This window comes from Castor canadensis, chromosome 6 (assembly GCF_047511655.1).
Source record: "Castor canadensis chromosome 6, mCasCan1.hap1v2, whole genome shotgun sequence".
Classification (NCBI taxonomy): Eukaryota; Metazoa; Chordata; class Mammalia; order Rodentia; family Castoridae; genus Castor; species Castor canadensis.
In genome coordinates, this window is record NC_133391.1 from 169,996,126 (window position 1) to 170,009,345 (window position 13,220).

Below are 13,220 nucleotides of genomic sequence, written 5' to 3' on the forward strand. Positions count from 1 at the left end.
ATAACACAGCCCCCAGCACTCCTTTGTTGGCAGGTGCTACTGCTATCAGTTACAAAGTGGAGGTTCCCAAGTTTTTGTAGATTTTCTGGCATAGTTTTTGAGATTCTCCTGTGATTTGCTCATGGCTCATGGTGAAGCACTACATGTGAACATGTCCCAGAAAGTAATACAAGGGAGGACTCTGGGTTGGCCCTACAAAAAGGACCCTTACATGATTTGAGGTGTTCCTGGAACCAAAATTGCCACCAGGTACCCAATAGAGCAGATGCTAAAGCTGGTGGTTGGGCTGCAGATGCACCAACAGGGCTTTTGGGATGCATATTAATGAATGTCCACTCCAGGCATAACTTTTGTCTCTGTGACATCATGGACAAACTACAGTTGTTCTTAGTTTGCCCTTCTTTTACCTGAACAGTCTTTGCCAGTTATGTGTTAATTTAGTTGATCTTTACCATATCTTGTCATACACTGATTCCTGAGAAAAAATTGAAATGCTTTGTAGATGAATAAACAGAAGTAATTCAGGTGTTATTCATAAAATTATTAAATCCTCTGTGCACTGTGTAAGCATTCAGGGCTCTGGAAAAAAGGCAAAACCTCCTATTCTGTCTCTGCTGTGAGCACTTGCCAAGGTCTTCCATGATTCCTTAGGGTACCGGTGTGATTGCACTGTGACAGAGCACTCTCTGTGTGTGCATGTTGAAAATCTGCACTTATGAGATGCTATAGCTGAGTAGTCAGCATACAGTGATTGTCCTCGACTTGTCCTCTCGGAACCTGAGGTTAGAAATAGTTTTCCCTTACTGAGCATGACTGTTGAACATGACTGGACACATTTCCTCTGCCTCTGACCTTCCTTCTGAACTGAGGCACACACCCTGACCAAGACATGCTCTGTTTGTCTTCCCTTTGTCCTAAATGCTCACAGCGCTCCTTTCTTGTCTAAGCCCTTCTTAGCACTGACAGTTGTCTCTGGGAACTTTCTACATGCTTTTCCTTTTTGCCCTTTACCATTGGAGAACACAAGTTGAAGATGGTCATCCTCAAACCAGGAGTGGGTCCTCACCGGCAGGAACCTGCCTCTGTCTTGAATTTAGACATTCCATGTTCCAGAATTGTAAGAAATGAATTTGTTGTTTCATCATTCAATCTATGGTAATTTGTCACTTACTGTGACAAGAGGGATCTAATAAGTGTTATTGTGAAATTGTCAGACAGAATGGCTGATAGGCAAGGGATGTGCAAACCCCAAGATCTGTGGTGATAAAGACAAGGCAAAGCACAGACGTGAAGGGGAAAGTGTCTTTAGAGAAAAGAAAGTATGGGAATCAGGTGAAGTGAAACTTCTTTATCATTCTTGTTCCCTGTAGTTTTGCAAACTACCAGAAGTAATGGTTGGTTCCGTCTTTGCAAATTGCAGGTTGAGCTAGGGAATAACTGGAAACTAGTCCATTTCCAATCAAATAATGTGGGTAGGTGAAAGATGCACAAACTGGGATCTATTTAAGGCCGAAAAATGTAGGTTTATGTAAGAATTTTGTAAAAACGTATTAGCAAAGTAGATGATGTGACTAAGTAGAAATGGTAAGTCTGTTCTGCATATAAAATCCAGTGGGATCACATTTAATTACAAGTTATGACATATAATGTTAAAGATACTCTTTGAAAAATAATTGCCCAAGAGCTATATCCACCATTTTATATTTATTCTAGTGAAACTTATGGGTAAAATGTAAAAGCAGCAGAATCTTAAAATAATACAGTAGAGGATTCAAATGCTTGCTATAAATTGCCCCTCTTATTTTGTTCAGAGCAGAATAAAGAAAGTATATTATAGGATATAAAGATGGTTAGAAAGCTGTTCAGTGACTGTATCAGGCTTCTTATTTTACTAGCTATGAAAAGTTTCAGTGCTAAGAGATTCTGGTATTACTAATTCTTTTTCTCCATGTAGGGCATAATGCTATTTAAATTGCTCTTTTTTAGTGTAGAGTTTCTAATCTTGCAATATTGACATTTTGGATTAGATCATCTCTTGGGGGGTGGGTTTTCTGTGCATTATACTTTCTCCATCAGCATTCCTGTACTCACTAGAAACTGGTAGCAGCCCCAGGTGTGACAGCCAAGATTGTCGCCAGGCATTGTGAAATATTCCTGGGGAAAGGTTGTAAAATCACCTCTTGTTTTGAACTACTAGTCTAAATGTACCTTACTAAATTAAAAGTATGTGGAAATATAAGCCATGAAGACATCGAGTGTACTTGAATAGCCATAAATCTGTGAAGGCTAGGTCTCGGACTTGACGTACTGCAATTCTGATGTTGCCTTTGGCAGTATTCTTGTCCCTACCTGGATAGCTTGCACGCAGGGCACGGATCAGAGCGCTGTGGTTGAAGTGACAGAAGTGGGTCCCAGCTCTCCCTTCTTTGGAGCCTCATCTCCCCTGGAGCTCTCTTCTGGGAAGTGTGTGGCCTGCCTGTTGCTGAGTGATAACTTTGAGGTCCCTCTATAGTTGTCAGTGGTCAGAAAAGGATTAGCAAGGATATAGGGCAAAGGACACTTAGATCCTTTTGGTGTGACTAAAAATTGTGTAGCCACTATGGAAATCAGTATGGAGGTTACTCAAAAAACTAAAAATACCATATGATCCTGCTATATTACCCCTGGGCAAGACCCAAAGGAGTTTAAGTCTTCATACAATATAGATGCCTGCACACCCCTGTTTATTGCAGCACTATTCACAATAGCCAAGCTATGAAATAAGCTGAGCTGCCCATCAGCTGATGAATGGATAAACACAATGGGGTGTTATTCAACCATAAAGAACATGAAGTCATATTGTTTGCAGGTAAATGGATGGAGCTGGAGATCATCATGGTAAGTGAAATAAGCCAAACTGAGAAAAACAAACATCACATATTCTCTTTTACACAAGGAATCTAGACCAAAAAAAAATGACATGAGTGTCAAATGAGATCTGTTTGTGGAGGGGAGCCAATTAAAGGAAGATGTAAAAGAACAGGGAGATGGGGGGGGGTGATTACGTACCAAGTACTTTATGTGTATGTATGAGAAGAGAATAATGAAACCTGTTAAAATTGATTTAAAAAGTGTATTGGAGGTGCAGGGTAGGCAGCCTGCCTCATGCCTGCAATCCCAGCAAATTGGTAGGTAGAGATTAGGAGGATTACTGTTTGAGTAGAGCCCAGGCAAAATGTTAGCCTCATCTCAAAAGCAAGTTGGGTGTGGTGGTGCACATTTGTAATTCTAACTAAGCAGGGCAGATTTAGGTACACTACTGTGAGGCCATCTCCAAGCAAAATATGTAAGAATCTACCTGCAAAATAAATGAAAACCAAAAATTATGGGGACATGGCTCAAGGGTAGAATTCCTGTCAAGCAAACTCAGGGCCCTGAGTTGAAACCCAGGACCACCAGAAAATGGAGTGGGGCAAGAAAGAGCAATGGAGAGGATGACTTTGATCAAAGTACACTGGATGCATGTGTGGAAATGGCACAATGAAACCCCTTTGTACTGTTAATATATGCTAATAAAAAAAAGAAAGATGTTAGTCTGGAGTGTGCACTGCCCCCACTAACCTCTGTCTTTCTGAGCCCCCCCATTCCCAACACTTTCCTCTCATTTATGTACTAATAGGTTTCAGAATGAGAGGAACAAGTGAAATCCAGTCCCTTAATAAAATTGGACAGATTAGAGAGCATCTCTAGAACAGCTTGTAAAGTAAATTTATGACCTGATAGCCCACTAACTTCATTTCACTTGCCTCCCTTATTTTTCCTAATGTCTTTCCCAAAGCATGAGATGGAATGCAAAGTGTGTAGTTGAAACAATAGCGCAAAAGGGCTTTTTGATGTTACTTCTGAAACCCATGGCATTTATTGAGTTGAGTAAGTGCAACTTCAAGCTGCCTTTGTTTGTATTTTTTTATAATTTTCATTATTCATATGTGCATACAATGCTTGGGTCATTTGTCCCCCCTGCCCCCACCCCCTCTCTTACCACCCACTCTGCCCCCTCCCTCTCCCCCCCACCCCCTCAATACCCAGCAGAAACTATTTTGCCCTTATCTCTAATTTTGTTGAAGAGAGAGTATAAGCAATAATAGGAAGGAACCAGGGTTTTTGCTGGTTGAGATAAGGATAGCTATACAGGGCATTGACTCACATTGATTTCCTGTGCGTGTGTGTTACCTTCTGGGTTAATTCTTTTTGATCTAACCTTTTCTGTAGTTCCTGGTCCCCTTTTCCTATTGGCCTCAGTTGCTTTTAAGGTATCTGTTCAAGCTGCCTTTGAAAGGACACTTTTTTTATTTCCTCCTCAGTGGTTTCAACTATGTCCCAAAGAGCAAAGGTGCCCAACAATGGAGATTTTCACAGTCTGAATCTTCTAGCTAAATCAGAGACCTGGTGCCAGTGTTAACACTGCAGAACATTCTGTGACCTTGGGAAACTCTTTGAAACACAGCGAGGCGATAAGGGAGTGAGTGAGTTATGATATGCAGGCAGTCATCATTTTGCCTTGATAGGTGTTCAGCAGGTCTTCTATTGCATATATTTTCTGTTTTATTTAAAGGAAAATTCCACTCAATTTGCCTAGACTAACCATCTGGAAATACTTTTCCTTTTTATTGCCTTTTGACGCTTTGCCAGCTGAAAGGAAAAAAAAGGTAGAGGAAAGAAAATTATAAAAGCAACAATTAAAGGAGAGTACAAATTTTCAACTATTTGTCCTCTGGTATTTGACAAAGTGTTGGACTCCTGTCATTCCTCTGGCTATTCATTTTACATCTTTGAAGTCCAACACATCTTACACATGTCTGTGTTTGGTGAGCACAGTTGCTTTATTAGGTAGGAGAACTCTTTCTTCCAACTGAGGAGCCTCAGTTGCTGAGCAGTTGAATTGCTGAGGATTGCACAAAGCTTCTATATTGGCCAAAGCTTTCTTACTGCCTGACATTGAACTTTGCTTAAAAATGCTGTCTCTGGCAGAAATTTTTGATAAGAGGTGTCTTATCATTTGATACATACAACTCTTTGATTAATTTGAGTTGAATGTCTATCCAACCTGTCTCATGGTGGTCAGATCTTTCTTTTCCTTTGTATCAGTAGACTGAACTTTGGGAGTTAGTGGGTCACACAAAAACTTTGTGCTATCCATGAAATGGTGTAGCATTTGTAGAGCAGCTTCTATAAAAGGTGTAATATTTATAGCATATGTGCTTCTTGCATACCCCATCCACCCAGCTTTTCACGTGTCATTTCCGTCAGTCACATGGGGTAGAGGACTCTGGGTCCCGTCTAGTAGGTACAGCTGAAATACAGGAGTTTCCTCATTTTCTCAAGGGAGACTCATGATGTGGGAATTCCTTGCCCTGTCTGCTGACTCCAAAGCCCAAACTGCGATACTGGGGAAAACAGCAAATGCTTTTTTTTGTCTCTTGGTTGTGTGATACCTATGGTTGATTTTTTTTTTTCTTAATTTGTAGATCTGATAGGTTTTGCTAAGGTTTTGGATGAGCTTCTTGTATTTGTGAGATTTCTGCTGAAGAACATTGCCAGTGTTTAAATGTTGTGATTGGCAGAAAGCAGAATCATCAATCCAGCCAGTGTCTCCTAAACATTTGAAAACGGATATACTTCCATCTGGTAATATTTATGCAGAATCCCTGATAGTTAGAGCACTGAATATAGATCTCTGTCATCAAATCTAATCAAATGGACACCCCTTTCATTTTATGTTCATTTAGTGAAACTGAATTGAATAGGCATCAGGATAAAGAGCCAGAGAAAAACTGTCATCACAGATGAAAGCAATTTTTTTCTTACATATAGTTGAATTGCTAGATCTCAAATGCAGCCTAGTAGTTTTCCATATCTTATGGTTCATTTATTGGAAATAAAATTAGTTTTGTTCAGTGGTATCCTTTCAAGTCTCAAGTATTATTAAAGTGAAATATGATGATTACAATAGTGTCTATTTAAGCATTTAATATGCGTCTTCCTAAACTAATTACGTAATAAATTTTCATTTCACAGTGACGAAAGATTTGGGTATTCTTTTAGCTCTCACCCTTTTAAGCAAGAAAGACAGTAGATAAGAAGATAGATCAGATCCTCTGGGTTAAAAAGAGCTTAGGGAACTTTCTCAAATTTTCTGATGAGTTTTGTTGATCTTATGGAGGTTTTACACACCTACTTTGCTATATACTTACATTCAGTGGAATTCACTTAAAAAGAGAAGAGATAAACTTTGTGAATGCTAGGCTGCTGGGGAATCTCAGAATACAGGAAAATTTCAGAAACATGGAACTGTTATTATTAGTATTATTGCTGTGAAATCTGACTTTTCTTCAGCTATGGAGGTCTTGTGTTTCCCTATGTAATGAAACACTGTGAAATAATATCTGCTGTCCTTTGTCCTCCGTGTCCTGTCACTGTGGACACTCAGGAGGATAAACATACATAGTAATTTAATTTTTGCAATTTGTGCAGTGACTTCAAGCATTCATTCTCATCCTGTCTTCTATCCTGTCCTCTTCTGCCCACTTCAGCCACATACACTTGCAGGCCTTAACACTCTTCCCATTTCAAACTATTTTAAGAGCTACGTGCCTTCTCTTATGAATTCCCAGGGTAGTGTACCAGAAGGCTTTGCTCCTGTATGTCAGTGGATTCCAGCCTCCATGTGAGTCCTTGCTCCGCCCTGCACAATTTTGCTAAAGCACTGAAAATCTTGCCTAAGTCTGAAGAATCTGTATTTCCTTCTTATTGTTCTCATCCTAACTTCCTTATGGCCAGTTAACCTCATATATATCTAGTGTTGACTTTTGAGTTTTCCATCATAGGTAATACATGTCTAAGTAATTCCCTTCCTACTTCTCCAGAACATCCTCTGACAATTTCAAAAAGTTTTTGCTCACTGTCCTGACACTGGAAACTTATTTCCCATTTCCTTGGAGACCCGTCCAAAGTTCCCAAAGTCTCCTTCACTCTCAATTTCTAAGAGCCCAAAACCAGGTCATGTGATCTTGAATCCCATTGCTGGGATTGCAGATTTTGCTTCACCTCTAGCCAACAGTCATTCTGCATGCATTTCATGAAGTGGGTTATCTGAAATGGTGGAGGAGAGACACCAGAGACTGGTGATGGATGGAAATAGGAGTGTTTTGCTATGGAAATGTGGTCTCTTTCTAGGAGAAAGTAATAAAAATGGGGACTGTTTGGTGTAGAAAAAATAATATAAAGGAATATAAAGTAAAGGAATCACAGTAAAAGCAATTCATACTGTTTTATTTGTATGTATCTCCTGATCTGAAATTCTGAAGAATATTATGTTAATCAACGTAGCCATTCCAAGGATCTTTGTGTGTAGCCTTGCAAGGAAGGGTAGGATAATCTAGGAAGTGGCAGGTTTATATTTTGTTTTCATAGAAGTAGTTTTATTTGCTTAATTAGAACAAGCAGAAGAAGGCAGGGGTGAAGGATACGGGCACTTGAAATTCTCGCAGTGTTGGTTTTCTGCCCATTGTTTACTGGGATATCTCTTAGAGGAGACAGAATCTTTCATTTCATGGAACGCTTTCATGGATTTAATGAAAGTTCTTGTACTGATTGTCACAATATTTTTTGGCCTTAGCTATACTCAGTTTGTCTTCATGTAATTTATAAGTGGTGATATTTTCTAATCACCAGCTTGCTTAATGTGAATTTTTCTTCCCTCCTTCTTCCATCCCTTGCTTTTGGTAACTCACCAATGCCGTTTAATTCATTGGACTGGGGTTGAACCATCTTCTTGTCGGTGAGTGGGTTGTGGTAGAGCTGTTATGTGACTGTTAGTCTATGGGTGACGTGAGAGAAGCACTCAGCCTATGCTGTAAGGTACTGTGTGAATCTCAGGTGTGAAGCTAGGGACCTGCTTTTGCTTCTATTTCAGATATCTCAAAGTTACTAGGATAGGGGCTGAATGTATTACCCTTGCAGTGGCTGAATGCAGAGGACAACCATAGTACGAAGTATAGAGTACTTACACAAAAACATGCCACATTTTGTCTGTGTTAGCACCATGGCTGAGCAATGTTGTCCAATTAAGAAGAGTTATTAAACCTTGAGCCCCTCATGATAATCTGCAGAACAGCAGAGAACATGCTAAAGGCATGTCATTTGCTTTCTGCTTTTCCACTGAGCTGCCATCTGACCCTATTTCTTTTACTGGAGCTGAAATAACTGGCTTAGTATGCATGGAGGTTGAGAGTAATTTTTGGAGTAGCGCTGTAAGCTATTTTATTTATGGTTTCACAGTGTACATAGTTTTTCAAATTATCACAGGATGAAATGAGAAATGCCTTTATGAAAAAAAGTCCAGATGGAAATTGTCATTTGCTATAACTCAAGAATAAATCTAGTGAGTTGGTAGAGAACACTCTGTAGTGGAAATTCAGGCATCTTGTATGTCTTTTTTCTTTACTTGTAGATTGTTTTATTAACTTATTTATAATCTGCAAAAAGGGTAGGCTGGATCCTTTGTAAGATTACAGACAAATGAAATGAAAATTTCGATCCTGGGGAGATTGACTGCTGAATGCCCAGGGAAATCAGGCAGTACAGTGGCCCTGGGAACACATTACAAAATGCTTTGCAAAGGCAAATAAAGGAAGCACTTGTATCTTAGTTCCTGTGCAGCACAAAAGAAAATTTATTAGTTATATTACTTTTCAAAAAAATAAAATCTGAGTATATTATTGTTACTATTAATTTTTGCTTTCTTAATAGATAGACCCACAAAGGTCATATGGTTTCTTTTAATTATCATAGTGATAGGTGTATGCTTATATGTTATTTACCCACTTTTATTTAATAATAATAAAGATTCTGGATAAAAAAACTTCTGGCATTAACTTTTAATTTACAGTTTCTAAAAAGAGAAATTCTCATGGTAAAACTAAAACTAAAAGGGATATTTCTTTTCCAGCCATTTTTACAGGCATTTTAATAGGAAGATATGCAACATTTTGTAGTAGAATTATATGGTGCCTGTGTGAAGAAAAAAAAAAAAAACCCTAAAAAGGACAGAGTAGCATATTTAATCCTAATTTGAAAACAGAGAATAATAGGTGTCTTACTTTTGAAAACCATAGAGTTTTCTGACATTTTTTTTCTACCTGGAGGTTTGGGATTGGGTAGCTGAAAAGGCGCCATCTTGGTAATGACACTGTTCCCATCTAATGCCTAGTGGTGCTCTGTGGCCAGGTACACTCAGTGATCTCCCAATTCTTTTCAGGGAGAGAAGTATGCTTTTCTACAGGTAAAAACTTAGTCATGGAGAAGTTTAAGATATGAGGGACTCAAAGTCATCCGGCAAACCAATGACAAAGTGGCCACTGAGAAGCCTCCTCCACATGCTGGTGATAGTCCCTTCACAGGTGTGGGTGGGAGGGCGAGCCAGGGGGATGCGAGACTGAAGACTCCCATCCTCTTTCCTCAAGTGACTGATATACAGGGTATTTTCCATCCAGAGTTAGCAATCATGTGGCCGGATGCTGTGTCACTTAAGTGGCTTAGCAGAGAAGATGTAGGAAATGGGAACTGAAGCTGTCTTTCCCTTTATTCTTCACTAGTGACCCCTCTGTTTCTCATCACTGACCCTTGTGAAGGCCATATCCTCTCTTCTACAGGTAAGTGCTTGATCAGTAATTCTGTGGCCATATGCAAAGAGAATCAAAAGCAGCTGTTCAGATTTTTAAAATGGGTCAGATGGAGATTTCCTTTGTAAAGATCTATAGTCTTCATTTCACTTACCAAACTGCACTTCTTGTCACTGTGGTAACAGAAGCACATTTATCTGGTTCCCAGTCTCTAACTGGTCCGTGGCACCCATGTTTCATTGTGTGAAATCGTGTGTTGTTGTGATTCAGGATACAGTTTTGTTTAGGATATGCAGTATTTTCTATGAGATCATATTAGCATAGTAAGTAGAGAAGAAAAGTGAACTGTGCAAAATGGGGTCAGAATATTCCCTTTTATGTTTCGTCTACTTGCAATGTCTTTCTTCTTATTTTTGAATTGTAACTTTGTATTCAACAGTGGTTCTCAGCAGGAAGGAAGCCAATTTTGTTCCCTCACACACTGTAGATATTTGTTAAGGTCTGGAAATATCATTTTGATTATTAGAACTGTCGTCGTGTGCTATGGACACCTCATGAGTGGAAGCAAGCACTATGCTTAAGTATCTTCAAAGGCAAAGGACAGCCCCCAAACAAAAATCGCAGTCGTGCAGATGTTAGGAAACTCTGGTTATGGCATTAGTTCTATGATAAATTTGATAGAATATTTTCCTTGTTCTAGAACTCTTCCTTTCCATTTTAATATTCCATGACATCACCTGTCAACATTACTAGTTGTACTTGACTAACTTCTCTGAACATCTTTTCTGTATGCTTTTCTTACCCAAACATTGCCAATTTACATATTCACCCTACTCATATGTTGTGATTTTCAACATGAATTTTACCAGTTCTTACAAGTCAACCATTATGTTTCTTCTCCCTTTGATGGTAAGCTTCTTAACACTTTTTTTTTAATGTTAATTTTACTTCATTTATTCCTTCTCCAAAACCATTCCTTTCCTTACATAGATCTGAGTATCCTTCTCACCAAAGAATTTTTTCTTTTTTGTTGTTGTTGTGTCGGGTGGGGGTACATTGTGGCATTTACAAAAGTTCTTATAATGTATCAAATGTGTCACACTTGAATTCACCCCTCCACATTCTCCTTTACAGAGATCTTCCTTTAACATGTCTGCCAGAGCCAGTGCTGGCTACTGGTGCTCGCTGGTGTTTTGTTCGTCTGAGACATTCTTTATTCCCCTTCACTTTATTTTATTTATTTATTTTTTTATTATTCATATGTGCATACAAGGCTTGGGTCATTAACAGGTGTTGGCGAGGATGCAGGGAAAAAAGAACCCTCTTACACTGCTGGTGGGAATGTAAACTAGTACAACCACTCTGGAAAAAAATTTGGAGGCTACTTAAAAAGCTAAACATTGATCTACCATTTGATCCAGCAATACCACTCTTGGGGATATACCCAAAAGACTGTGACACAGGTTACTCCAGAGGCACCTGCACACCCATGTTTATTCCGGCACTATTCACAATAGCCAAGTTATGGAAACATCCAAGATGCCCCACCACTGACGAGTGGATTAAGAAAATGTGGTATTTATACACAATGGAATTCTATGCAGCCATGAAGAAGAAAGAAATGTTATCATTCACTGGTAAATGGATGGAATTGGAGAACATCATTCTGAGTGAGGTTAGCCTGGCCCAAAAGACCAAAAATCATATGTTCTACCTCATATGTGGACATTAGATCAAGGGCAAACACAACAATGGGATTGGACTTTGAGCACATGATAAATGCGAGAGCACACAAGGGAGGGGTGAGGATAGGTAAGACACCTAAAAAATTAGTTAGCATTTGTTGCCCTTAACGCAGAGGAACTAAAGCAGATACCTTAAAAGCAACTGAGGCCAATAGGAAAAGGGGAACAGGTACCAGAGAAAAGGTTAGATCAAAAAGAATTAACCTAGAAGGTAACACCCACGCACAGGAAATCAATGTGAGTCAATGCCCTGTATAGCTATCCTTATCTCAACCAGCAAAACCCCTTGTTCCTTCCTATTATTGCTTATACTCTCTCTACAACAAAATTAGAAATAAGGGCAAAATAGTTTCTGCTGGGTATTGAGGGGGGGGAGAGGGAGGAGGGGAGTGGGTGGTAAGGGAGGGGGTGGGGGTAGGGGGGAGAAATGACCCAACACTTTGCAAAATTACTTTAACTTATTTTAAAAATGTAATGTAGTGATATACATAGTTTACATATCCAATTAATAGCTTATGCATCAATTTGGTACTTGTTATCAGTATACACCAAAATTATTTCCTTGATAACCACAATTCTTTTCAATAAAGAGAAAAATTAGTGTGCTTTTTCTTCTTTTTTTTTTTTTTTGCCAAAGCAGAATTACATCAAGTTTCACCGAATTTGATTATGGACATGTTTGATTACAAACATGTGTTTCATGTTTGAGAAAATAATTCTACCTTTTTTTTCTTTAATTTTTGTATTTATTTTGAAATGAATCTAGGATTGGATCTTTATGAGACTATTCCCACTAGCCAATCTTGGAAAGGACTGTGTTGTCTTTATTTAACATGCTATAAATTAATATTGATGCTTTTGCCTTACTTAGCAGTGAGTAAGCAGTTGTCATTAGGAAAATATTTACATTTGGACAAATACTCCTCTTATGGATGCACAGTGCTTTGAGACAGAACTAATTTGGTTGTGTGACTCTAACCATGTTCTGTTTATTTCTTCAAGTTCTTTCTTATTTCTCTTGTCATATAAGGCAGAAGACATGTAATAGCATCATAGCTTCTGACCAGGAAGCCAAAAGTCCTTTTATTCCTTTGTTGGTAAAAAGTGGTCCTGATATTCACGAATTTTGCTAACCTCTGCTGGCCTGTCTCTGTCTGGCCTTTCCTATACACATTTAAGACTTACATGGCTGAGCTTGCTGACTGTGGCCATATTCCATGTGGCTGATTTAATAGTAAGGAGTTGTAATTGATATAGAAAAGAATCAAGCATGTTTGAGCTCCTGTCTTTAAAGGAGCATGGAAACGAATTCATAATTGTTGACAGTAAGCTGTGTACCCTGGGTATCCTTTGAACATTCTCTCCTTCTAACCATCTAGTAAGGTTGGTAAAGCATCTTAATTTTATTCACAGAGACATGGCATCTCACAGAGCTACAGTTACTTGGTCAAGGTTTTCCTTTTGTATTTGACTCAGTTCTGTTTAACATCTGTCTAGCCTTGTCATCACTTTGCCTTTTCAGAATCTGAGTCATTCCATTCATTGAGGATGAATTAAGGTGGCTTAGGCCAATGGAAATGCTGTCCTGGACCTTCTGAAAACTGAACTTTAAATATTGCTTAAAGCCAAGAAAGGTGTTGCCTGATGAGTGGAATGTTTGGAAATTCCCGAGTTAGACAGAATTCATGGCAAGTGGATGTTAGGCACAGTTTTTATAAGAGTGTCTGGATGGTCCAAAGAATGGGATTCCTGTGGACTTTTAGGTCTCTGTAGTCTGTGTTTCATGAAGCCATTTCTGTGTGTTTTTCATATT

General features: G+C 38.8%; 1 protein-coding gene across 10 annotated transcripts in view; it reads left to right on the top strand.

Annotated features, from left to right (window-relative positions):
• The window catches only part of Sema5a (semaphorin 5A), a 435,987-nt gene that overhangs the window by 116,376 nt on the left and 306,391 nt on the right, over nt 1-13,220 (top strand). For 3 of the 10 annotated variants that reach the window (XM_074077743.1, XM_074077746.1, XM_074077744.1), the window contains exon 3: nt 9,636-9,692. The exons of the other annotated variants lie outside the window; for them this stretch is intronic. The gene's annotated coding sequence lies outside the window, so the exon portion shown is untranslated. The remainder of the gene's footprint in view (nt 1-9,635; nt 9,693-13,220) is intronic. 10 annotated transcript variants of the gene reach the window in all.